General features: G+C 58.3%; 12 non-coding genes and 3 pseudogenes across 12 annotated transcripts; all 15 read left to right on the plus strand.

The window, feature by feature from the left end:
- The first annotated feature begins 587 nt into the window (after positions 1 to 587).
- On the plus strand, positions 588 to 706 carry LOC146637321 (5S ribosomal RNA). Its single transcript, XR_014905866.1, has one exon. It is a non-coding gene; the product is annotated as a 5S ribosomal RNA (ribosomal RNA).
- Positions 707 to 1343: 637 nt separating this feature from the next.
- Positions 1344 to 1462, plus strand: LOC146637322 (5S ribosomal RNA; annotated as a pseudogene).
- Positions 1463 to 2483: 1021 nt separating this feature from the next.
- LOC146637323 (5S ribosomal RNA) lies at positions 2484 to 2602 on the plus strand. Its single transcript, XR_014905661.1, has one exon. It is a non-coding gene; the product is annotated as a 5S ribosomal RNA (ribosomal RNA).
- A 2768-nt stretch (positions 2603 to 5370) lies between these two features.
- Positions 5371 to 5489, plus strand: LOC146637324 (5S ribosomal RNA). The gene has a single exon (XR_014905867.1). It is a non-coding gene; the product is annotated as a 5S ribosomal RNA (ribosomal RNA).
- A 1799-nt stretch (positions 5490 to 7288) lies between these two features.
- LOC146637325 (5S ribosomal RNA) lies at positions 7289 to 7407 on the plus strand. The gene has a single exon (XR_014905868.1). It is a non-coding gene; the product is annotated as a 5S ribosomal RNA (ribosomal RNA).
- Positions 7408 to 8625: 1218 nt separating this feature from the next.
- LOC146637326 (5S ribosomal RNA) lies at positions 8626 to 8744 on the plus strand. Its single transcript, XR_014905869.1, has one exon. It is a non-coding gene; the product is annotated as a 5S ribosomal RNA (ribosomal RNA).
- Positions 8745 to 10307: 1563 nt separating this feature from the next.
- LOC146637327 (5S ribosomal RNA) lies at positions 10308 to 10426 on the plus strand. Its single transcript, XR_014905870.1, has one exon. It is a non-coding gene; the product is annotated as a 5S ribosomal RNA (ribosomal RNA).
- Positions 10427 to 13138: 2712 nt separating this feature from the next.
- LOC146637328 (5S ribosomal RNA) lies at positions 13139 to 13257 on the plus strand. The gene has a single exon (XR_014905872.1). It is a non-coding gene; the product is annotated as a 5S ribosomal RNA (ribosomal RNA).
- Positions 13258 to 14475: 1218 nt separating this feature from the next.
- LOC146637329 (5S ribosomal RNA) lies at positions 14476 to 14594 on the plus strand. Its single transcript, XR_014905873.1, has one exon. It is a non-coding gene; the product is annotated as a 5S ribosomal RNA (ribosomal RNA).
- A 1563-nt stretch (positions 14595 to 16157) lies between these two features.
- LOC146637330 (5S ribosomal RNA) lies at positions 16158 to 16276 on the plus strand. The gene has a single exon (XR_014905874.1). It is a non-coding gene; the product is annotated as a 5S ribosomal RNA (ribosomal RNA).
- Positions 16277 to 19422: 3146 nt separating this feature from the next.
- LOC146637331 (5S ribosomal RNA) lies at positions 19423 to 19541 on the plus strand (annotated as a pseudogene).
- Positions 19542 to 20361: 820 nt separating this feature from the next.
- Positions 20362 to 20480, plus strand: LOC146637332 (5S ribosomal RNA). The gene has a single exon (XR_014905875.1). It is a non-coding gene; the product is annotated as a 5S ribosomal RNA (ribosomal RNA).
- A 1373-nt stretch (positions 20481 to 21853) lies between these two features.
- Positions 21854 to 21972, plus strand: LOC146637333 (5S ribosomal RNA). Its single transcript, XR_014905551.1, has one exon. It is a non-coding gene; the product is annotated as a 5S ribosomal RNA (ribosomal RNA).
- Positions 21973 to 22985: 1013 nt separating this feature from the next.
- LOC146637334 (5S ribosomal RNA) lies at positions 22986 to 23104 on the plus strand. Its single transcript, XR_014905876.1, has one exon. It is a non-coding gene; the product is annotated as a 5S ribosomal RNA (ribosomal RNA).
- A 1290-nt stretch (positions 23105 to 24394) lies between these two features.
- On the plus strand, positions 24395 to 24513 carry LOC146637335 (5S ribosomal RNA; annotated as a pseudogene).
- Positions 24514 to 26739: the final 2226 nt, after the last annotated feature.

Here is a 26739-nt window from a genome sequence, read left to right on the forward strand (position 1 = left end):
GGGCCTGTGGCTCTGGCTGAGGCCACTTACACCACACCAGGGCCTGTGGCTGCTGGCTGAGGCCACTTACACCACACCAGGGCCTGTGGCTGCTGGCTGAGGCCACCTACACCACACCAGGGCATTAGTTGCTATTGAGGCCAATTACACCACACCAGGGTCTGTGGCTCTTGCTCAGGCCACTTACACCACACCAGGGCCTGTGGCACTGGCTGAGGCCACTTACACCACACCAGGGCCTGTGGCTGCTGGTTGAGGCCACTTACAACACACCAGGGCCTGTGGCTGCTGGCTGAGGCCACTTACACCAAACCAGGGCCTGTGGCTGCTTGCTGAGGCCATCTTCACCAAACCAGGCCCTGTGCTGCTTGCTGTGGCCATGTAAAACACACCAGGTCCTGTGCTGGTTCTTGAGGCCATCTTCAACAATCCAGGGCCTGTGCTGTTGGATAAATGCCAAACTGAGCCTTTGGGTTAGGGTATTATGCAAACATGCAGGTATGGTTATAGGATTGTCTTCGTAACTTCAGGTACTTGCCACCTAATCACTTGAATCCATAAATTGAGACATTGTGCTGGGGCCAGCAGCTTACGGCCATACCACCCTGAGCACGCCCGACCTCGTCTGATCTCGGAAGCTAAGCAGGGCTGGGCTTGGTTAGTACTTGGATGGGAGACTGCCTGGGAATACCTGGTGCTGTAAGCCTTTCATTTTCATGTCATTGAACCGCTTTTGATCCAGAGAAGGGGTGTATTAAAAGACCAAAAGCAGCTCCCCATTAATGAGGGCACATTAACGACATTGCTTTTGGCTGTTTTCCAATGTCTTGTGCTGCTAGCTGATGCCACCTACACCACACCAGGGCCTGAGTGACCGGCTGGGGCCACTTACACCACATCAGGGCCTGTGGCTGCTGGCTGAGGCCACTTACACCACACCAGGGCCTGTGGCTGCTGGCTGAGGCCACCTACACCACACCAGGGCCTTAGTTGCTATTGAGGCCAATTACACCACACCAGGGTCTGTGGCTCTTGCTCAGGCCACTCATATCACACCAGGCCCTGTGCTTCTGGCCGAGGCCATCTTCACCAAACCAGGCCCTGTGCTGCTTGCTGTGGCCATGTACAATACACCAGGCCCTGTGCTGGTTCCTGAGGCCATCTTCAACAATCCAGGGCCTGTGCTGTTGGATAAATGCCAAACTGAGCCTTTGGGTTAGGGTATTATGCAAACATGCAGGTATGGTTATAGGATTGTCTTCGTAACTTCAGGTACTTGCCACCTAATCACTTGAATCCATAAATTGAGACATTGTGCTGGCGCCAGCAGCTTACGGCCAGCAGCTTACGGCCATACCACCCTGAGCACGCCCGACCTCGTCTGATCTCGGAAGCTAAGCAGGGCTGGGCTTGGTTAGTACTTGGATGGGAGACTGCCTGGTAATACCTGGTGCTGTAAGCCTTTCATTTTCATGTCATTGAACCGCTTTTGATCCAGAGAAGGGGTGTATTAAAAGACCAAAAGCATCTGCCCATTAATGAGGGCTTATTAACGACATTGCTTTTGGCTCTTTTCCAATGTCTTGTGCTGCTAGCTGATGCAACCTACACCACACAAGGGCCTGAGTGACCGGCTGGGGCCACTTACACCACATCAGGGCCTGTGTCTCTGGCTGAGGCCACTTACACCACACCAGGGCCTGTGGCTGCTGGCTGAGGCCACTTACACCACACCAGGGCCTGTGGCTGCTGGCTGAGGCCACCTACACCACACCAGGGCATTAGTTGCTATTGAGGCCAATTACACCACACCAGGGTCTGTGGCTCTTGCTCAGGCCACTTACACCACACCAGGGCCTGTGGCACTGGCTGAGGCCACTTACACCACATCAGGGCCTGTGGCTGCTGGCTGAGGCCACTTACACCACACCAGGGCCTGTGGCTGCTGGCTGAGGCCACTTACACCACACCAGGACCTGTGGCTGCTGGCTGAGGCCACCTACACCACACCAGGGCCTGTGGCTGCTGACTGAGGCGACTTACACCACACCAGGGCCCTTTTGCTGCTGGCTGAGGCCACTTACACCACACCAGTGCCTGTGGCTTCTGGCTGAGGCGACTTACACCACACCAGGGCCTGTGGCTGCTGGCTGAGGCCACTTACACCACACCAGGGCCTGTGGCTCTTGCTCAGGCCACTCACATCACACCAGGCCCTGTGCTTCTGGCCGAGGCCATCTTCACCAAACCAGGCCCTGTGCTGCTTGCTGTGGCCATGTACAACACACCGGGCCCTGTGCTGGTTCCTGAGGCCATCTTCAACAATCCAGGGCCTGTGCTGTTGGATAAATGCCAAACTGAGCCTTTGGGTTAGGGTATTATGCAAACATGCAGGTATGGTTATAGGATTGTCTTCGTAACTTCAGGTACTTGCCACCTAATCACTTGAATCCATAAATTGAGACATTGTGCTGGGGCCAGCAGCTTACGGCCATACCACCCTGAGCACGCCCGACCTCGTCTGATCTCGGAAGCTAAGCAGGGCTGGGCTTGGTTAGTACTTGGATGGGAGACTTCCTGGGAATACCTGGTGCTGTAAGCCTTTCATTTTCATGTCATTGAACCGCTTTTGATCCAGAGAAGGGGTGTATTAAAAGACCAAAAGCAGCTGCCCATTAATGAGGGCACATTAACGACACTGCTTTTGGCTCTTTTCCAATGTCTTGTGCTGCTAGCTGATGCCACCTACACCACACCAGGGCCTGAGTGACCGGCTGGGGCCACTTACACCACATCAGGGCCTGTGGCTCTGGCTGAGGCCACTTACACCACACCAGGGCCTGTGGCTGCTGGCTGAGGCAACCTACACCACACCAGGGCATTAGTTGCTATTGAGGCCAATTACACCACACCAGGGTCTGTGGCTCTTGCTCAGGCCACTTACACCACACCAGGGCCTGTGGCACTGGCTGAGGCCACTTACACCACACCAGGGCCTGTGGCTGCTGGCTGAGGCCACTTACACCACACCAGGGCCTGTGGCTGCTGGCTGAGGCCACCTACACCACACCAGGGCCTGTGGCTGCTGACTGAGGCGACTTACACCACACCAGTGCCTGTGGCTTCTGGCTGAGGCGACTTACACCACACCAGGGCCTGTGGCTGCTGGCTGAGGCCACCTACACCACACCAGGGCCCTTTTGCTGCTGGCTGAGGCCACTTACACCACACCAGTGCCTGTGGCTTCTGGCTGAGGCGACTTACACCACACCAGGGCCTGTGGCTGCTGGCTGAGGCCACCTACACCACACCAGGGCCTTAGTTGCTATTGAGGCCAATTACACCACACCAGAGCCTGTGGCTGCTGGCTGAAGCCACTTACACCACACCAGGGCCTTAGTTGCTATTGAGGCCACTTACACCACACCAGGGCCTGTGGCTGCTGGCTGAGGCCACCTACACCACACCAGGGCCTGTGGCTGCTGGCTGAGGCGACTTACACCACACCAGGGCCCTTTTGCTGCTGGCTGAGGCCACTTACACCACACCAGTGCCTGTGGCTTCTGGCTGAGGCGACTTACACCACACCAGGGCCTGTGGCACTTGCTCAGGCCACTTACACCACACCAGGGCCTGTGGCACTGGCTGAGGCCACTTAGACCACACCAGGGCCTGTGGCTGCTGGCTGAGGCCACTTACAACACACCAGGGCCTGTGGCTGCTGGCTGAGGCCACTTACACCAAACCAGGGCCTGTGGCTCTTGCTCAGGCCACTTACACCACACCAGGGCCTGTGGCACTGGCTGAGGCCACTTACACCACACCAGGGCCTGTGGCTGCTGGCTGAGGCCACTTACACCACACAAGGGCCTGTGGCTGCTGGCTGAGGCCACCTACACCACACCAGGGCCTGTGGCTGCTGGCTGAGGCGACTTACACCACACCAGGGCCCTTTTGCTGCTGGCTGAGGCCACTTACACCACACCAGTGCCTGTGGCTTCTGGCTGAGGCGACTTACACCACACCAGGGCCTGTGGCACTTGCTCAGGCCACTTACACCACACCAGGGCCTGTGGCACTGGCTGAGGCCACTTAGACCACACCAGGGCCTGTGGCTGCTGGCTGAGGCCACTTACACCACACCAGGGCCTGTGGCTGCTGGCTGAGGCCACTTACACCACACCAGGGCCTGTGGCTGCTGGCTGAGGCCACCTACACCACACCAGGGCCTGTGGCTGCTGACTGAGGCGACTTACACCACACCAGTGCCTGTGGCTTCTGGCTGAGGCGACTTACACCACACCAGGGCCTGTGGCTGCTGGCTGAGGCCACCTACACCACACCAGGGCCCTTTTGCTGCTGGCTGAGGCCACTTACACCACACCAGTGCCTGTGGCTTCTGGCTGAGGCGACTTACACCACACCAGGGCCTGTGGCTGCTGGCTGAGGCCACCTACACCACACCAGGGCCTTAGTTGCTATTGAGGCCAATTACACCACACCAGAGCCTGTGGCTGCTGGCTGAAGCCACTTACACCACACCAGGGCCTTAGTTGCTATTGAGGCCACTTACACCACACCAGGGCCTGTGGCTGCTGGCTGAGGCCACCTACACCACACCAGGGCCTGTGGCTGCTGGCTGAGGCGACTTACACCACACCAGGGCCCTTTTGCTGCTGGCTGAGGCCACTTACACCACACCAGTGCCTGTGGCTTCTGGCTGAGGCGACTTACACCACACCAGGGCCTGTGGCACTTGCTCAGGCCACTTACACCACACCAGGGCCTGTGGCACTGGCTGAGGCCACTTAGACCACACCAGGGCCTGTGGCTGCTGGCTGAGGCCACTTACAACACACCAGGGCCTGTGGCTGCTGGCTGAGGCCACTTACACCAAACCAGGGCCTGTGGCTCTTGCTCAGGCCACTTACACCACACCAGGGCCTGTGGCTGCTGGCTGAGGCCACTTACAACACACCAGGGCCTGTGGCTGCTGGCTGAGGCCACTTACACCAAACCAGGGCCTGTGGCTGCTGGCTGAGGCCACTTACACCACACCAGGGCCTGTGGCTCTTGCTCAGGCCACTCACATCACACCAGGCCCTGTGCTTCTGGCCGAGGCCATCTTCACCAAACCAGGCCCTGTGCTGCTTGCTGTGGCCATGTACAACACACCAGGCCCTGTGCTGGTTCCTGAGGCCATCTTCAACAATCCAGGGCCTGTGCTGTTGGATAAATGCCAAACTGAGCCTTTGGGTTAGGGTATTATGCAAACATGCAGGTATGGTTATAGGATTGTCTTCGTAACTTCAGGTACTTGCCACCTAATCACTTGAATCCATAAATTGAGACATTGTGCTGGGGCCAGCAGCTTACGGCCATACCACCCTGAGCACGCCCGACCTCGTCTGATCTCGGAAGCTAAGCAGGGCTGGGCTTGGTTAGTACTTGGATGGGAGACTGCCTGGGAATACCTGGTGCTGTAAGCCTTTCATTTTCATGTCATTGAACCGCTTTTGATCCAGAGAAGGGGTGTATTAAAAGACCAAAAGCAGCTGCCCATTAATGAGGGCACATTAACGACACTGCTTTTGGCTCTTTTCCAATGTCTTGTGCTGCTAGCTGATGCCACCTACACCACACCAGGGCCTGAGTGACCGGCTGGGGCCACTTACACCACATCAGGGCCTGTGGCTCTGGCTGAGGCCACTTACACCACACCAGGGCCTGTGGCTGCTGGCTGAGGCCACCTACACCACACCAGGGCCTTAGTTGCTATTGATGCCAATTACACCACACCAGGGTCTGTGGCTCTTGCGCAGGCCACTTACACCACACCAGGGCCTGTGGCACTGGCTGAGGCCACTTACACCACACCAGGGCCTGTGGCTGCTGGCTGAGGCCACTTACACCACACAAGGGCCTGTGGCTGCTGGCTGAGGCCAGTTACACCACACCAGGGCCTTAGTTGCTATTGAGGCCACTTACACCACACCAGGGCCTGTGGCTCTTGCTCAGGCCACTCACATCACACCAGGCCCTGCTTTTCTGGCCGAGGCCATCTTCACCAAACCTGGCCCTCTGCTGCTAGCTGTGGCCATGTACAACACACCAGGCCCTGTGCTGGTTCCTGAGGCCACTTACACCACACCAGTGCCTGTGGCTTCTGGCTGAGGCGACTTACACCACACCAGGGCCTGTGGCTGCTGGCTGAGGCCACTTACACCACACCAGGGCCTGTGGCTCTTGCTCAGGCCACTCACATCACACCAGGCCCTGCGCTTCTGGCCGAGGCCATCTTCACCAAACCTGGCCCTCTGCTGCTAGCTGTGGCCATGTACAACACACCAGGCCCTGTGCTGGTTCCTGAGGCCACTTACACCACACCAGTGCCTGTGGCTTCTGGCTGAGGCGACTTACACCACACCAGGGCCTGTGGCTGCTGGCTGAGGCCACTTACACCACACCAGGGCCTGTGGCTCTTGCTCAGGCCACTCACATCACACCAGGCCCTGCGCTTCTGGCCGAGGCCATCTTCACCAAACCTGGCCCTCTGCTGCTAGCTGTGGCCATGTACAACACACCAGGCCCTGTGCTGGTTCCTGAGGCCACTTACACCACACCAGTGCCTGTGGCTTCTGGCTGAGGCGACTTACACCACACCAGGGCCTGTGGCTGCTGGCTGAGGCCACTTACACCACACCAGGGCCTGTGGCTCTTGCTCAGGCCACTCACATCACACCAGGCCCTGCGCTTCTGGCCGAGGCCATCTTCACCAAACCAGGCCCTGTGGCTCTTGCTCAGGCCACTTACACCACACCAGGGCCTTATTTGCTATTGAGGCCACTTACACCACACCAGGGCCTGTGGCTCTGGCTTAGGTCACTTACACCACACCAGGGCCTGTGGCACTTGCTCAGGCCACTTACACCACACCAGGGCCTGTGGCTGCTGGCTGAGGCCACTTACACCACACCAGGGCCTGTGGCTCTTGCTCAGGCCACTCACATCACACCAGGCCCTGCGCTTCTGGCCGAGGCCATCTTCACCAAACCAGGCCCTGTGCTGCTTGCTGTGGCCATGTACAACACACCAGGCCCTGTGCTGGTTCCTGAGGCCATCTTCAACAATCCAGGGCCTGTGCTGTTGGATAAATGCCAAACTGAGCCTTTGGGTTAGGGTATTATGCAAACATGCAGGTATGGTTATAGGATTGTCTTCGTAACTTCAGGTACTTGCCACCTAATCACTTGAATCCATAAATTGAGACATTGTGCTGGGGCCAGCAGCTTACGGCCATACCACCCTGAGCACGCCCGACCTCGTCTGATCTCGGAAGCTAAGCAGGGCTGGGCTTGGTTAGTACTTGGATGGGAGACTGCCTGGGAATACCTGGTGCTGTAAGCCTTTCCTTTTCATGTCATTGAACCGCTTTTGATCCAGAGAAGGGGTGTATTAAAAGACCAAAAGCATCTGCCCATTAATGAGGGCACATTAACAACACTGCTTTTGGCTCTTTTCCAATGTCTTGTGCTGCTAGCTGATGCCACCTACACCACACCAGGGCCTGAGTGACCGGCTGGGGCCACTTACACCACATCAGGGCCTGTGGCTCTGGCTGAGGCCACTTACACCACACCAGGGCCTGTGGCTGCTGGCTGAGGCCAGTTACACCACACCAGAGCCTGTGGCTGCTGGCTGAAGCCACTTACACCACACCAGGGCCTTAGTTGCTATTGAGGCCACTTACACCACACCAGGGCCTGTGGCTGCTGGCTGAGGCCACCTACACCACACCAGGGCCTGTGGCTGCTGGCTGAGGCGACTTACACCACACCAGGGCCCTTTTGCTGCTGGCTGAGGCCACTTACACCACACCAGTGCCTGTGGCTTCTGGCTGAGGCGACTTACACCACACCAGGGCCTGTGGCACTTGCTCAGGCCACTTACACCACACCAGGGCCTGTGGCTCTTGCTCAGGCCACTTACACCACACCAGGGCCTGTGGCACTGGCTGAGGCCACTTAGACCACACCAGGGCCTGTGGCTGCTGGCTGAGGCCACTTACAACACACCAGGGCTTGTGGCTGCTGGCTGAGGCCACTTACACCAAACCAGGGCCTGTGGCTCTTGCTCAGGCCACTTACACCACACCAGGGCCTGTGGCTGCTGGCTGAGGCCACTTACAACACACCAGGGCCTGTGGCTGCTGGCTGAGGCCACTTACACCAAACCAGGGCCTGTGGCTCTTGCTCAGGCCACTTACACCACACCAGGGCCTGTGGCTGCTGGCTGAGGCCACTTACACCACACCAGGGCCTGTGGCTCTTGCTCAGGCCACTCACATCACACCAGGCCCTGTGCTTCTGGCCGAGGCCATCTTCACCAAACCAGGCCCTGTGCTGCTTGCTGTGGCCATGTACAACACACCAGGCCCTGTGCTGGTTCCTGAGGCCATCTTCAACAATCCAGGGCCTGTGCTGTTGGATAAATGCCAAACTGAGCCTTTGGGTTAGGGTATTATGCAAACATGCAGGTATGGTTATAGGATTGTCTTCGTAACTTCAGGTACTTGCCACCTAATCACTTGAATCCATAAATTGAGACATTGTGCTGAGGCCAGCAGCTTACGGCCATACCACCCTGAGCACGCCCGACCTCGTCTGATCTCGGAAGCTAAGCAGGGCTGGGCTTGGTTAGTACTTGGATGGGAGACTGCCTGGGAATACCTGGTGCTGTAAGCCTTTCATTTTCATGTCATTGAACCGCTTTTGATCCAGAGAAGGGGTGTATTAAAAGACCAAAAGCAGCTGCCCATTAATGAGGGCACATTAACGACACTGCTTTTGGCTCTTTTCCAAAGTCTTGTGCTGCTAGCTGATGCCACCTACACCACACCAGGGCCTGAGTGACCGGCTGGGGCCACTTACACCACATCAGGGCCTGTGGCTCTGGCTGAGGCCACTTACACCACACCAGGGCCTGTGGCTGCTGGCTGAGGCCACCTACACCACACCAGGGCCTTAGTTGCTATTGAGGCCAATTACACCACACCAGGGTCTGTGGCTCTTGCTCAGGCCACTTACACCACACCAGGGCCTGTGGCACTGGCTGAGGCCACTTACACCACACCAGGGCCTGTGGCTGCTGGCTGAGGCCACTTACACCACACATGGGCCTGTGGCTGCTGGCTGAGGCCAGTTACACCACACCAGGGCCTTAGTTGCTATTGAGGCCACTTACACCACACCAGGGCCTGTGGCTCTTGCTCAGGCCACTCACATCACACCAGGCCCTGCGCTTCTGGCCGAGGCCATCTTCACCAAACCTGGCCCTCTGCTGCTAGCTGTGGCCATGTACAACACACCAGGCCCTGTGCTGGTTCCTGAGGCCACTTACACCACACCAGTGCCTGTGGCTTCTGGCTGAGGCGACTTACACCACACCAGGGCCTGTGGCTGCTGGCTGAGGCCACTTACACCACACCAGGGCCTGTGGCTCTTGCTCAGGCCACTCACATCACACCAGGCCCTGCGCTTCTGGCCGAGGCCATCTTCACCAAACCTGGCCCTCTGCTGCTAGCTGTGGCCATGTACAACACACCAGGCCCTGTGCTGGTTCCTGAGGCCACTTACACCACACCAGTGCCTGTGGCTTCTGGCTGAGGCGACTTACACCACACCAGGGCCTGTGGCTGCTGGCTGAGGCCACTTACACCACACCAGGGCCTGTGGCTCTTGCTCAGGCCACTCACATCACACCAGGCCCTGCACTTCTGGCCGAGGCCATCTTCACCAAACCAGGCCCTGTGGCTCTTGCTCAGGCCACTTACACCACACCAGGGCCTTATTTGCTATTGAGGCCACTTACACCACACCAGGGCCTGTGGCTCTGGCTTAGGTCACTTACACCACACCAGGGCCTGTGGCACTTGCTCAGGCCACTTACACCACACCAGGGCCTGTGGCTGCTGGCTGAGGCCACTTACACCACACCAGGGCCTGTGGCTCTTGCTCAGGCCACTCACATCACACCAGGCCCTGCGCTTCTGGCCGAGGCCATCTTCACCAAACCAGGCCCTGTGCTGCTTGCTGTGGCCATGTACAACACACCAGGCCCTGTGCTGGTTCCTGAGGCCATCTTCAACAATCCAGGGCCTGTGCTGTTGGATAAATGCCAAACTGAGCCTTTGGGTTAGGGTATTATGCAAACATGCAGGTATGGTTATAGGATTGTCTTCGTAACTTCAGGTACTTGCCACCTAATCACTTGAATCCATAAATTGAGACATTGTGCTGGGGCCAGCAGCTTACGGCCATACCACCCTGAGCACGCCCGACCTCGTCTGATCTCGGAAGCTAAGCAGGGCTGGGCTTGGTTAGTACTTGGATGGGAGACTGCCTGGGAATACCTGGTGCTGTAAGCCTTTCCTTTTCATGTCATTGAACCGCTTTTGATCCAGAGAAGGGGTGTATTAAAAGACCAAAAGCATCTGCCCATTAATGAGGGCACATTAACAACACTGCTTTTGGCTCTTTTCCAATGTCTTGTGCTGCTAGCTGATGCCACCTACACCACACCAGGGCCTGAGTGACCGGCTGGGGCCACTTACACCACATCAGGGCCTGTGGCTCTGGCTGAGGCCACTTACACCACACCAGGGCCTGTGGCTGCTGGCTGAGGCCAGTTACACCACACCAGAGCCTGTGGCTGCTGGCTGAAGCCACTTACACCACACCAGGGCCTTAGTTGCTATTGAGGCCACCTACACCACACCAGGGCCTGTGGTTGCTGGCTGAGGCGACTTACACCACACCAGGGCCCTTTTGCTGCTGGCTGAGGCCACTTACACCACACCAGTGCCTGTGGCTTCTGGCTGAGGCGACTTACACCACACCAGGGCCTGTGGCACTTGCTCAGGCCACTTACACCACACCAGGGCCTGTGGCTCTTGCTCAGGCCACTTACACCACACCAGGGCCTGTGGCACTGGCTGAGGCCACTTAGACCACACCAGGGCCTGTGGCTGCTGGCTGAGGCCACTTACAACACACCAGGGCCTGTGGCTGCTGGCTGAGGCCACTTACACCAAACCAGGGCCTGTGGCTCTTGCTCAGGCCACTTACACCACACCAGGGCCTGTGGCTGCTGGCTGAGGCCACTTACAACACACCAGGGCCTGTGGCTGCTGGCTGAGGCCACTTACACCAAACCAGGGCCTGTGGCTGCTGGCTGAGGCCACTTACACCACACCAGGGCCTGTGGCTGCTGGCTGAGGCGACTTACACCACACCAGGGCCTGAGTGACCGGCTGGGGCCACTTACACCACATCAGGGCCTGTGGCTCTGGCTGAGGCCACTTACACCACACCAGGGCCTGTGGCTGCTGGCTGAGGCCAGTTACACCACACCAGAGCCTGTGGCTGCTGGCTGAAGCCACTTACCCCACACCAGGGCCTTAGTTGCTATTGAGGCCACTTACACCACACCAGGGCCTGTGGCTGCTGGCTGAGGCCACCTACACCACACCAGGGCCTGTGGCTGCTGGCTGAGGCGACTTACACCACACCAGGGCCTTAGTTGCTATTGAGGCCAATTACACCACACCAGGGTCTGTGGCTCTTGCTCAGGCCACTTACACCACACCAGGGCCTGTGGCACTGGCTGAGGCCACTTACACCACACCAGGGCCTGTGGCTGCTGGCTGAGACCACTTACACCACACCAGGGCCTGTGGCTGCTGGCTGAGACCACTTACACCACACCAGGGCCTGTGGCTCTTGCTCAGGCCACTTACACCACACCAGGGCCTGTGGCTCTTGCTCAGGCCACTTACACCACACCAGGGCCTGTGGCTCTTGCTCAGGCCACTTACACCACACCAGGGCCCTTTTGCTGCTGGCTGAGGCGACTTACACCACACCAGGGCCTGTGGCTGCTGGCTGAGGCCACTTACACCACACCAGGGCCTGTGGCTGCTGGCTGAGGCCACCTACACCACACCAGGGCCTGTGGCTGCTGGCTGAGACCACTTACACCACACCAGGGCCTTAGTTGCTATTGAGGCCAATTACACCACACCAGGGTCTGTGGCTCTTGCTCAGGCCACTTACACCACACCAGGCCCTGCGCTTCTGGCCGAGGCCATCTTCACCAAACCTGGCCCTCTGCTGCTAGCTGTGGCCATGTACAACACACCAGGCCCTGTGCTGGTTCCTGAGGCCACTTACACCACACCAGTGCCTGTGGCTTCTGGCTGAGGCGACTTACACCACACCAGGGCCTGTGGCTGCTGGCTGAGGCCACTTACACCACACCAGGGCCTGTGGCTCTTGCTCAGGCCACTCACATCACACCAGGCCCTGCGCTTCTGGCCGAGGCCATCTTCACCAAACCTGGCCCTCTGCTGCTAGCTGTGGCCATGTACAACACACCAGGCCCTGTGCTGGTTCCTGAGGCCACTTACACCACACCAGTGCCTGTGGCTTCTGGCTGAGGCGACTTACACCACACCAGGGCCTGTGGCTGCTGGCTGAGGCCACTTACACCACACCAGGGCCTGTGGCTCTTGCTCAGGCCACTCACATCACACCAGGCCCTGCGCTTCTGGCCGAGGCCATCTTCACCAAACCAGGCCCTGTGGCTCTTGCTCAGGCCACTTACACCACACCAGGGCCTTATTTGCTATTGAGGCCACTTACACCACACCAGGGCCTGTGGCTCTGGCTTAGGTCACTTACACCACACCAGGGCCTGTGGCACTTGCTCAGGCCACTTACACCACACCAGGGCCTGTGGCTGCTGGCTGAGGCCACTTACACCACACCAGGGCCTGTGGCTCTTGCTCAGGCCACTCACATCACACCAGGCCCTGCGCTTCTGGCCGAGGCCATCTTCACCAAACCAGGCCCTGTGCTGCTTGCTGTGGCCATGTACAACACACCAGGCCCTGTGCTGGTTCCTGAGGCCATCTTCAACAATCCAGGGCCTGTGCTGTTGGATAAATGCCAAACTGAGCCTTTGGGTTAGGGTATTATGCAAACATGCAGGTATGGTTATAGGATTGTCTTCGTAACTTCAGGTACTTGCCACCTAATCACTTGAATCCATAAATTGAGACATTGTGCTGGGGCCAGCAGCTTACGGCCATACCACCCTGAGCACGCCCGACCTCGTCTGATCTCGGAAGCTAAGCAGGGCTGGGCTTGGTTAGTACTTGGATGGGAGACTGCCTGGGAATACCTGGTGCTGTAAGCCTTTCCTTTTCATGTCATTGAACCGCTTTTGATCCAGAGAAGGGGTGTATTAAAAGACCAAAAGCATCTGCCCATTAATGAGGGCACATTAACAACACTGCTTTTGGCTCTTTTCCAATGTCTTGTGCTGCTAGCTGATGCCACCTACACCACACCAGGGCCTGAGTGACCGGCTGGGGCCACTTACACCACATCAGGGCCTGTGGCTCTGGCTGAGGCCACTTACACCACACCAGGGCCTGTGGCTGCTGGCTGAGGCCAGTTACACCACACCAGAGCCTGTGGCTGCTGGCTGAAGCCACTTACACCACACCAGGGCCTTAGTTGCTATTGAGGCCACTTACACCACACCAGGGCCTGTGGCTGCTGGCTGAGGCCACCTACACCACACCAGGGCCTGTGGCTGCTGGCTGAGGCGACTTACACCACACCAGGGCCCTTTTGCTGCTGGCTGAGGCCACTTACACCACACCAGTGCCTGTGGCTTCTGGCTGAGGCGACTTACACCACACCAGGGCCTGTGGCACTTGCTCAGGCCACTTACACCACACCAGGGCCTGTGGCTCTTGCTCAGGCCACTTACACCACACCAGGGCCTGTGGCACTGGCTGAGGCCACTTAGACCACACCAGGGCCTGTGGCTGCTGGCTGAGGCCACTTACAACACACCAGGGCTTGTGGCTGCTGGCTGAGGCCACTTACACCAAACCAGGGCCTGTGGCTCTTGCTCAGGCCACTTACACCACACCAGGGCCTGTGGCTGCTGGCTGAGGCCACTTACAACACACCAGGGCCTGTGGCTGCTGGCTGAGGCCACTTACACCAAACCAGGGCCTGTGGCTCTTGCTCAGGCCACTTACACCACACCAGGGCCTGTGGCTGCTGGCTGAGGCCACTTACACCACACCAGGGCCTGTGGCTCTTGCTCAGGCCACTCACATCACACCAGGCCCTGTGCTTCTGGCCGAGGCCATCTTCACCAAACCAGGCCCTGTGCTGCTTGCTGTGGCCATGTACAACACACCAGGCCCTGTGCTGGTTCCTGAGGCCATCTTCAACAATCCAGGGCCTGTGCTGTTGGATAAATGCCAAACTGAGCCTTTGGGTTAGGGTATTATGCAAACATGCAGGTATGGTTATAGGATTGTCTTCGTAACTTCAGGTACTTGCCACCTAATCACTTGAATCCATAAATTGAGACATTGTGCTGAGGCCAGCAGCTTACGGCCATACCACCCTGAGCACGCCCGACCTCGTCTGATCTCGGAAGCTAAGCAGGGCTGGGCTTGGTTAGTACTTGGATGGGAGACTGCCTGGGAATACCTGGTGCTGTAAGCCTTTCATTTTCATGTCATTGAACCGCTTTTGATCCAGAGAAGGGGTGTATTAAAAGACCAAAAGCAGCTGCCCATTAATGAGGGCACATTAACGACACTGCTTTTGGCTCTTTTCCAAAGTCTTGTGCTGCTAGCTGATGCCACCTACACCACACCAGGGCCTGAGTGACCGGCTGGGGCCACTTACACCACATCAGGGCCTGTGGCTCTGGCTGAGGCCACTTACACCACACCAGGGCCTGTGGCTGCTGGCTGAGGCCACCTACACCACACCAGGGCCTTAGTTGCTATTGAGGCCAATTACACCACACCAGGGTCTGTGGCTCTTGCTCAGGCCACTTACACCACACCAGGGCCTGTGGCACTGGCTGAGGCCACTTACACCACACCAGGGCCTGTGGCTGCTGGCTGAGGCCACTTACACCACACATGGGCCTGTGGCTGCTGGCTGAGGCCAGTTACACCACACCAGGGCCTTAGTTGCTATTGAGGCCACTTACACCACACCAGGGCCTGTGGCTCTTGCTCAGGCCACTCACATCACACCAGGCCCTGCGCTTCTGGCCGAGGCCATCTTCACCAAACCTGGCCCTCTGCTGCTAGCTGTGGCCATGTACAACACACCAGGCCCTGTGCTGGTTCCTGAGGCCACTTACACCACACCAGTGCCTGTGGCTTCTGGCTGAGGCGACTTACACCACACCAGGGCCTGTGGCTGCTGGCTGAGGCCACTTACACCACACCAGGGCCTGTGGCTCTTGCTCAGGCCACTCACATCACACCAGGCCCTGCGCTTCTGGCCGAGGCCATCTTCACCAAACCTGGCCCTCTGCTGCTAGCTGTGGCCATGTACAACACACCAGGCCCTGTGCTGGTTCCTGAGGCCACTTACACCACACCAGTGCCTGTGGCTTCTGGCTGAGGCGACTTACACCACACCAGGGCCTGTGGCTGCTGGCTGAGGCCACTTACACCACACCAGGGCCTGTGGCTCTTGCTCAGGCCACTCACATCACACCAGGCCCTGCACTTCTGGCCGAGGCCATCTTCACCAAACCAGGCCCTGTGGCTCTTGCTCAGGCCACTTACACCACACCAGGGCCTTATTTGCTATTGAGGCCACTTACACCACACCAGGGCCTGTGGCTCTGGCTTAGGTCACTTACACCACACCAGGGCCTGTGGCACTTGCTCAGGCCACTTACACCACACCAGGGCCTGTGGCTGCTGGCTGAGGCCACTTACACCACACCAGGGCCTGTGGCTCTTGCTCAGGCCACTCACATCACACCAGGCCCTGCGCTTCTGGCCGAGGCCATCTTCACCAAACCAGGCCCTGTGCTGCTTGCTGTGGCCATGTACAACACACCAGGCCCTGTGCTGGTTCCTGAGGCCATCTTCAACAATCCAGGGCCTGTGCTGTTGGATAAATGCCAAACTGAGCCTTTGGGTTAGGGTATTATGCAAACATGCAGGTATGGTTATAGGATTGTCTTCGTAACTTCAGGTACTTGCCACCTAATCACTTGAATCCATAAATTGAGACATTGTGCTGGGGCCAGCAGCTTACGGCCATACCACCCTGAGCACGCCCGACCTCGTCTGATCTCGGAAGCTAAGCAGGGCTGGGCTTGGTTAGTACTTGGATGGGAGACTGCCTGGGAATACCTGGTGCTGTAAGCCTTTCCTTTTCATGTCATTGAACCGCTTTTGATCCAGAGAAGGGGTGTATTAAAAGACCAAAAGCATCTGCCCATTAATGAGGGCACATTAACAACACTGCTTTTGGCTCTTTTCCAATGTCTTGTGCTGCTAGCTGATGCCACCTACACCACACCAGGGCCTGAGTGACCGGCTGGGGCCACTTACACCACATCAGGGCCTGTGGCTCTGGCTGAGGCCACTTACACCACACCAGGGCCTGTGGCTGCTGGCTGAGGCCAGTTACACCACACCAGAGCCTGTGGCTGCTGGCTGAAGCCACTTACACCACACCAGGGCCTTAGTTGCTATTGAGGCCACCTACACCACACCAGGGCCTGTGGTTGCTGGCTGAGGCGACTTACACCACACCAGGGCCCTTTTGCTGCTGGCTGAGGCCACTTACACCACACCAGTGCCTGTGGCTTCTGGCTGAGGCGACTTACACCACACCAGGGCCTGTGGCACTTGCTCAGGCCACTTACACCACACCAGGGCCTGTGGCTCTTGCTCAGGCCACTTACACCACACCAGGGCCTGTGGCACTGGCTGAGGCCACTTAGACCACACCAGGGCCTGTGGCTGCTGGCTGAGGCCACTTACAACACACCAGGGCCTGTGGCTGCTGGCTGAGGCCACTTACACCAAACCAGGGCCTGTGGCTCTTGCTCAGGCCACTTACACCACACCAGGGCCTGTGGCTGCTGGCTGAGGCCACTTACAACACACCAGGGCCTGTGGCTGCTGGCTGAGGCCACTTACACCAAACCAGGGCCTGTGGCTGCTGGCTGAGGCCACTTACACCACACCAGGGCCTGTGGCTGCTGGCTGAGGCGACTTACACCACACCAGGGCCTGAGTGACCGGCTGGGGCCACTTACACCACATCAGGGCCTGTGGCTCTGGCTGAGGCCACTTACACCACACCAGGGCCTGTGGCTGCTGGCTGAGGCCAGTTACACCACACCAGAGCCTGTGGCTGCTGGCTGAAGCCACTTACCCCACACCAGGGCCTTAGTTGCTATTGAGGCCACTTACACCACACCAGGGCCTGTGGCTGCTGGCTGAGGCCACCTACACCACACCAGGGCCTGTGGCTGCTGGCTGAGGCGACTTACACCACACCAGGGCCTTAGTTGCTATTGAGGCCAATTACACCACACCAGGGTCTGTGGCTCTTGCTCAGGCCACTTACACCACACCAGGGCCTGTGGCACTGGCTGAGGCCACTTACACCACACCAGGGCCTGTGGCTGCTGGCTGAGACCACTTACACCACACCAGGGCCTGTGGCTGCTGGCTGAGACCACTTACACCACACCAGGGCCTGTGGCTCTTGCTCAGGCCACTTACACCACACCAGGGCCTGTGGCTCTTGCTCAGGCCACTTACACCACACCAGGGCCTGTGGCTCTTGCTCAGGCCACTTACACCACACCAGGGCCCTTTTGCTGCTGGCTGAGGCGACTTACACCACACCAGGGCCTGTGGCTGCTGGCTGAGGCCACTTACACCACACCAGGGCCTGTGGCTGCTGGCTGAGGCCACCTACACCACACCAGGGCCTGTGGCTGCTGGCTGAGACCACTTACACCACACCAGGGCCTTAGTTGCTATTGAGGCCAATTACACCACACCAGGGTCTGTGGCTCTTGCTCAGGCCACTTACACCACACCAGGGCCTGTGGCACTGGCTGAGGCCACTTACACCACACCAGGGCCTGTGGCTGCTGGCTGAGGCCACCTACACCACACCAGGGCCTGTGGCTGCTGGCTGAGGCCACTTACACCACACCAGGGCCTTAGTTGCTATTGAGGCCAATTACACCACACCAGGGTCTGTGGCTCTTGCTCAGGCCACTTACACCACACCAGGGCCTGTGGCACTGGCTGAGGCCACTTACACCACACCAGGGCCTGTGGCTGCTGGCTGAGGCCACTTACACCACACAAGGGCCTGTGGCTGCTGGCTGAGGCCACCTACACCACACCAGGGCCTGTGGCTGCTGGCTGAGGCCACTTACAACACACCAGGGCCTGTGGCTGCTGGCTGAGGCCACCTACACCACACCAGGGCCTTAGTTGCTATTGAGGCCAATTACACCACACCAGGGTCTATGGCTCTTGCTCAGGCCACTTACACCACACCAGGGCCTGTGGCACTGGCTGAGGCCACTTACACCACACCAGGGCCTGTGGCTGCTGGCTGAGGCCACTTACACCACACAAGGGCCTGTGGCTGCTGGCTGAGGCCACCTACACCACACCAGGGCCTGTGGCTGCTGGCTGAGACCACTTACACCACACCAGGGCCTGTGGCTCTTGCTCAGGCCACTTACACCACACCAGGGCCTGTGGCTCTTGCTCAGGCCACTTACACCACACCAGGGCCTGTGGCTCTTGCTCAGGCCACTTACACCACACCAGTGCCTGTGGCTTCTGGCTGAGGCGACTTACACCACACCAGGGCCTGTGGCTGCTGGCTGAGGCCACTTACACCACACCAGGGCCTGTGGCTCTTGCTCAGGCCACTCACATCACACCAGGCCCTGCGCTTCTGGCCGAGGCCATCTTCACCAAACCAGGCCCTGTGCTGCTTGCTGTGGCCATGTACAACACACCAGGCCCTGTGCTGGTTCCTGAGGCCATCTTCAACAATCCAGGGCCTGAGTGACCGGCTGGGGCCACTTACACCACATCAGGGCCTGTGGCTCTGGCTGAGGCCACTTACACCACACCAGGGCCTGTGGCTGCTGGCTGAGGCCAGTTACACCACACCAGGGCCTTAGTTGCTATTGAGGCCAATTACACCACACCAGGGTCTGTGGCTCTTGCTCAGGCCACTCACATCACACCAGGCCCTGCGCTTCTGGCCGAGGCCATCTTCACCAAACCTGGCCCTCTGCTGCTAGCTGTGGCCATGTACAACACACCAGGCCCTGTGCTGGTTCCTGAGGCCATCTTCAACAATCCAGGGCCTGTGCTGTTGGATAAATGCCAAACTAAGCCTTTGGGTTAGGGTATTATGCAAACATGCAGGTATGGTTATAGGATTGTCTTCGTAACTTCAGGTACTTGCCACCTAATCACTTGAATCCATAAATTGAGACATTGTGCTGGGGCCAGCAGCTTACGGCCATACCACCCTGAGCACGCCCGACCTCGTCTGATCTCGGAAGCTAAGCAGGGCTGGGCTTGGTTAGTACTCGGATGGGAGACTGCCTTGGAATACCTGGTGCTGTAAGCCTTTCATTTTCATGTCATTGAACCGCTTTTGATCCAGAGAAGGGGTGTATTAAAAGACCAAAAGCAGCTGCCCATTAATGAGGGCACATTAACGACATTGCTTTTGGCTCTTTTCCAATGTCTTGTGCTGCTAGCTGATGCCACCTACACCACACCAGGGCCTGAGTGACCGGCTGGGGCCACTTACACCACATCAGGGCCTGTGGCTCTGGCTGAGGCCACTTACACCACACCAGGGCCTGTGGCTGCTGGCTGAGGCCACCTACACCACACCAGGGCCTTAGTTGCTATTGAGGCCAATTACACCACACCAGGGTCTGTGGCTCTTGCTCAGGCCACTTACACCACACCAGGGCCTGTGGCACTGGCTGAGGCCACTTACACCACACCAGGGCCTGTGGCTGCTGGCTGAGGCCACTTACACCACACAAGGGCCTGTGGCTGCTGGCTGAGGCCACCTACACCACACCAGGGCCTGTGGCTGCTGGCTGAGGCCACTTACAACACACCAGGGCCTGTGGCTCTTGCTCAGGCCACTCATATCACACCAGGCCCTGTGCTTCTGGCCGAGGCCATCTTCACCAAACCAGGCCCTGTGCTGCTTGCTGTGGCCATGTACAACACACCAGGCCCTGTGCTGGTTCCTGAGGCCATCTTCAACAATCCAGGGCCTGTGCTGTTGGATAAATGCCAAACTGAGCCTTTGGGTTAGGGTATTATGCAAACATGTAGGTATGGTTATAGGATTGTCTTCGTAACTTCAGGTACTTGCCACCTAATCACTTGAATCCATAAATTGAGACATTGTGCTGGGGCCAGCAGCTTACGGCCATACCACCCTGAGCACGCCCGACCTCGTCTGATCTCGGAAGCTAAGCAGGGCTGGGCTTGGTTAGTACTTGGATGGGAGACTGCCTGGGAATACCTGGTGCTGTAAGCCTTTCCTTTTCATGTCATTGAACCGCTTTTGATCCAGAGAAGGGGTGTATTAAAAGACCAAAAGCATCTGCCCATTAATGAGGGCACATTAACAACACTGCTTTTGGCTCTTTTCCAATGTCTTGTGCTGCTAGCTGATGCCACCTACACCACACCAGGGCCTGAGTGACCGGCTGGGGCCACTTACACCACATCAGGGCCTGTGGCTCTGGCTGAGGCCACTTACACCACACCAGGGCCTGTGGCTGCTGGCTGAGGCCAGTTACACCACACCAGAGCCTGTGGCTGCTGGCTGAAGCCACTTACACCACACCAGGGCCTTAGTTGCTATTGAGGCCACTTACACCACACCAGGGCCTGTGGCTGCTGGCTGAGGCCACCTACACCACACCAGGGCCTGTGGCTGCTGGCTGAGGCGACTTACACCACACCAGGGCCCTTTTGCTGCTGGCTGAGGCCACTTACACCACACCAGTGTCTGTGGCTTCTGGCTGAGGCGACTTACACCACACCAGGGCCTGTGGCTGCTGGCTGAGGCCACTTACACCACACCAGGGCCTGTGGCTCTTGCTCAGGCCACTCACATCACACCAGGCCCTGCGCTTCTGGCTGAGGCCATCTTCACCAAACCAGGCCCTGTGGCTCTTGCTCAGGCCACTTACACCACACCAGGGCCTTATTTGCTATTGAGGCCACTTACACCACACCAGGGCCTGTGGCTCTGGCTTGGGCCACTTACACCACACCAGGGCCTGTGGCACTTGCTCAGGCCACTTACACCACACCAGGGCCTGTGGCTCTTGCTCAGGCCACTTACACCACACCAGGGCCTGTGGCACTGGCTGAGGCCACTTAGACCACACCAGGGCCTGTGGCTGCTGGCTGAGGCCACTTACAACACACCAGGGCCTGTGGCTGCTGGCTGAGGCCACTTACACCAAACCAGGGCCTGTGGCTCTTGCTCAGGCCACTTACACCACACCAGGGCCTGTGGCTGCTGGCTGAGGCCACCTACACCACACCAGGGCCTGTGGCTGCTGGCTGAGGCCACTTACACCACACCAGGGCCTGTGGCTCTTGCTCAGGCCACTCACATCACACCAGGCCCTGTGCTTCTGGCCGAGGCCATCTTCACCAAACCAGGCCCTGTGCTGCTTGCTGTGGCCATGTACAACACACCAGGCCCTGTGCTGGTTCCTGAGGCCATCTTCAACAATCCAGGGCCTGTGCTGTTGGATAAATGCCAAACTGAGCCTTTGGGTTAGGGTATTATGCAAACATGCAGGTATGGTTATAGGATTGTCTTCCTAACTTCAGGTACTTGCCACCTAATCACTTGAATCCATAAATTGAGACATTGTGCTGGGGCCAGCAGCTTACGGCCATACCACCCTGAGCACGCCCGACCTCGTCTGATCTCGGAAGCTAAGCAGGGCTGGGCTTGGTTAGTACTTGGATGGGAGACTACCTGGGAATACCTGGTGCTGTAAGCCTTTCATTTTCATGTCATTGAACCGCTTTTGATCCAGAGAAGGGGTGTATTAAAAGACCAAAAGCAGCTCCCCATTAATGAGGGCACATTAACGACATTGCTTTTGGCTGTTTTCCAATGTCTTGTGCTGCTAGCTGATGCCACCTACACCACACCAGGGCCTGAGTGACCGGCTGGGGCCACTTACACCACATCAGGGCCTGTGGCTCTGGCTGAGGCCACTTACACCACACCAGGGCCTGTGGCTGCTGGCTGAGGCCACCTACACCACACCAGGGCATTAGTTGCTATTGAGGCCAATTACACCACACCAGGGTCTGTGGCTCTTGCTCAGGCCACTTACACCACACCAGGGCCTGTGGCACTGGCTGAGGCCACTTACACCACACCAGGGCCTGTGGCTCTTGCTCAGGCCACTTACACCACACCAGGGCCTGTGGCTCTTGCTCAGGCCACTTACACCACACCAGGGCCTGTGGCACTGGCTGAGGCCACTTACACCACACCAGGGCCTGTGGCTCTTGCTCAGGCCACTTACACCACACCAGGGCCTGTGGCTCTTGCTCAGGCCACTTACACCACACCAGGGCCTGTGGCTCTTGCTCAGGCCACTTACACCAAACCAGGGCCTGTGGCTCTTGCTCAGGCCACTTACACCACACCAGGGCCTGTGGCTGCTGGCTGAGGCCACTTACACCACACCAGGGCCTGTGGCTCTTGCTCAGGCCACTCACATCACACCAGGCCCTGTGCTTCTGGCCGAGGCCATCTTCACCAAACCAGGCCCTGTGCTGCTTGCTGTGGCCATGTACAACACACCAGGCCCTGTGCTGGTTCCTGAGGCCATCTTCAACAATCCAGGGCCTGTGCTGTTGGATAAATGCCAAACTGAGCCTTTGGGTTAGGGTATTATGCAAACATGCAGGTATGGTTATAGGATTGTCTTCGTAACTTCAGGTACTTGCCACCTAATCACTTGAATCCATAAATTGAGACATTGTGCTGGGGCCAGCAGCTTACGGCCATACCACCCTGAGCACGCCCGACCTCGTCTGATCTCGGAAGCTAAGCAGGGCTGGGCTTGGTTAGTACTTGGATGGGAGACTGCCTGGGAATACCTGGTGCTGTAAGCCTTTCATTTTCATGTCATTGAACCGCTTTTGATCCAGAGAAGGGGTGTATTAAAAGACCAAAAGCAGCTGCCCATTAATGAGGGCACATTAACGACACTGCTTTTGGCTCTTTTCCAATGTCTTGTGCTGCTAGCTGATGCCACCTACACCACACCAGGGCCTGAGTGACCGGCTGGGGCCACTTACACCACATCAGGGCCTGTGGCTCTGGCTGAGGCCACTTACACCACACCAGGGCCTGTGGCTGCTGGCTGAGGCCACCTACACCACACCAGGGCCTGTGGCTGCTGGCTGAGGCCACCTACACCACACCAGGGCCTTAGTTGCTATTGAGGCCAATTACACCACACCAGGGTCTGTGGCTCTTGCTCAGGCCACTTACACCACACCAGGGCCTGTGGCACTGGCTGAGGCCACTTACACCACACCAGGGCCTGTGGCTGCTGGCTGAGGCCACCTACACCACACCAGGGCCTGTGGCTGCTGGCTGAGGCCACTTACACCACACAAGGGCCTGTGGCTGCTGGCTGAGGCCACCTACACCACACCAGGGCCTGTGGCTGCTGGCTGAGGCCACTTACACCACACCAGGGCCTGTGGCTCTTGCTCAGGCCACTCACATCACACCAGGCCCTGCGCTTCTGGCCGAGGCCATCTTCACCAAACCAGGCCCTGTGGCTCTTGCTCAGGCCACTTACACCACACCAGGGCCTTATTTGCTATTGAGGCCAATTACACCACACCAGGGTCTGTGGCTCTTGCTCAGGCCACTTACACCACACCAGGGCCTGTGGCACTGGCTGAGGCCACCTACACCACACCAGGGCCTGTGGCTGCTGGCTGAGACCACTTACACCACACCAGGGCCTGTGGCTCTTGCTCAGGCCACTTACACCACACCAGGGCCTGTGGCTCTTGCTCAGGCCACTTACACCACACCAGGGCCTGTGGCTCTTGCTCAGGCCACTTACACCACACCAGGGCCTGTGGCTCTTGCTCAGGCCACTCATATCACGCCAGGCCCTGTGCTTCTGGCCGAGGCCATCTTCACCAAACCAGGCCCTGTGCTGCTTGCTGTGGCCATGTACAACACACCAGGCCCTGTGCTGGTTCCTGAGGCCATCTTCAACAATCCAGGGCCTGTGCTGTTGGATAAATGCCAAACTGAGCCTTTGGGTTAGGGTATTATGCAAACATGCAGGTATGGTTATAGGATTGTCTTCGTAACTTCAGGTACTTGCCACCTAATCACTTGAATCCATAAATTGAGACATTGTGCTGGGGCCAGCAGCTTACGGCCATACCACCCTGAGCACGCCCGACCTCGTCTGATCTCGGAAGCTAAGCAGGGCTGGGCTTGGTTAGTACTTGGATGGGAGACTGCCTGGGAATACCTGGTTCTGTAAGCCTTTCATTTTCATGTCATTGAACCGCTTTTGATCCAGAGAAGGGGTGTATTAAAAGACCAAAAGCAGCTGCCCATTAATGAGGGCACATTAACGACATTGCTTTTGGCTCTTTTCCAATGTCTTGTGCTGCTAGCTGATGCAACCTACACCACACAAGGGCCTGAGTGACCGGCTGGGGCCACTTACACCACATCAGGGCCTGTGGCTCTGGCTGAGGCCACTTACACCACACCAGGGCCTGTGGCTGCTGGCTGAGGCCAGTTACACCACACCAGAGCCTGTGGCTGCTGGCTGAAGCCACTTACCCCACACCAGGGCCTTAGTTGCTATTGAGGCCACTTACACCACACCAGGGCCTGTGGCTGCTGGCTGAGGCCACCTACACCACACCAGGGCCTGTGGCTGCTGGCTGAGGCGACTTACACCACACCAGGGCCTTAGTTGCTATTGAGGCCAATTACACCACACCAGGGTCTGTGGCTCTTGCTCAGGCCACTTACACCACACCAGGGCCTGTGGCACTGGCTGAGGCCACTTACACCACACCAGGGCCTGTGGCTGCTGGCTGAGACCACTTACACCACACCAGGGCCTGTGGCTGCTGGCTGAGACCACTTACACCACACCAGGGCCTGTGGCTCTTGCTCAGGCCACTTACACCACACCAGGGCCTGTGGCTCTTGCTCAGGCCACTTACACCACACCAGGGCCTGTGGCTCTTGCTCAGGCCACTTACACCACACCAGGGCCCTTTTGCTGCTGGCTGAGGCCACTTACACCACACCAGTGCCTGTGGCTTCTGGCTGAGGCCACTTACACCACACCAGTGCCTGTGGCTTCTGGCTGAGGCGACTTACACCACACCAGGGCCTGTGGCTGCTGGCTGAGGCCACTTACACCACACCAGGGCCTGTGGCTGCTGGCTGAGGCCACCTACACCACACCAGGGCCTGTGGCTGCTGGCTGAGACCACTTACACCACACCAGGGCCTTAGTTGCTATTGAGGCCAATTACACCACACCAGGGTCTGTGGCTCTTGCTCAGGCCACTTACACCACACCAGGGCCTGTGGCACTGGCTGAGGCCACTTACACCACACCAGGGCCTGTGGCTGCTGGCTGAGGCCACCTACACCACACCAGGGCCTGTGGCTGCTGGCTGAGGCCACTTACACCACACCAGGGCCTTAGTTGCTATTGAGGCCAATTACACCACACCAGGGTCTGTGGCTCTTGCTCAGGCCACTTACACCACACCAGGGCCTGTGGCACTGGCTGAGGCGACTTACACCACACCAGGGCCTGTGGCTGCTGGCTGAGGCCACCTACACCACACCAGGGCCTGTGGCTGCTGACTGAGGCGACTTACACCACACCAGGGCCCTTTTGCTGCTGGCTGAGGCCACTTACACCACACCAGTGCCTGTGGCTTCTGGCTGAGGCGACTTACACCACACCAGGGCCTGTGGCTGCTGGCTGAGGCCACTTACACCACACCAGGGCCTGTGGCTCTTGCTCAGGCCACTCACATCACACCAGGCCCTGCGCTTCTGGCCGAGGCCATCTTCACCAAACCAGGCCCTGTGGCTCTTGCTCAGGCCACTTACACCACACCAGGGCCTTATTTGCTATTGAGGCCAATTACACCACACCAGGACCTGTGGCTCTTGCTCAGGCCACTTACACCACACCAGGGCCTTAGTTGCTATTGAGGCCAATTACACCACACCAGGGTCTGTGGCTCTTGCTCAGGCCACTTACACCACACCAGGGCCTGTGGCACTGGCTGAGGCCACTTACACCACACCAGGGCCTGTGGCTGCTGGCTGAGGCCACTTACAACACACCAGGGCCTGTGGCTGCTGGCTGAGGCCACCTACACCACACCAGGGCCTTAGTTGCTATTGAGGCCAATTACACCACACCAGGGTCTGTGGCTCTTGCTCAGGCCACTTACACCACACCAGGGCCTGTGGCACTGGCTGAGGCCACTTACACCACACCAGGGCCTGTGGCTGCTGGCTGAGGCCACTTACACCACACAAGGGCCTGTGGCTGCTGGCTGAGGCCACCTACACCACACCAGGGCCTGTGGCTGCTGGCTGAGACCACTTACACCACACCAGGGCCTGTGGCTCTTGCTCAGGCCACTTACACCACACCAGGGCCTGTGGCTCTTGCTCAGGCCACTTACACCACACCAGGGCCTGTGGCTCTTGCTCAGGC

The sequence above is a fragment of the Diplotaxodon limnothrissa genome, linkage group LG3, assembly GCF_057381915.1.
Source record: "Diplotaxodon limnothrissa isolate DT_005_m linkage group LG3, D_limnothrissa_male_GT1.1, whole genome shotgun sequence".
NCBI lineage: Eukaryota > Metazoa > Chordata > Actinopteri > Cichliformes > Cichlidae > Diplotaxodon > Diplotaxodon limnothrissa.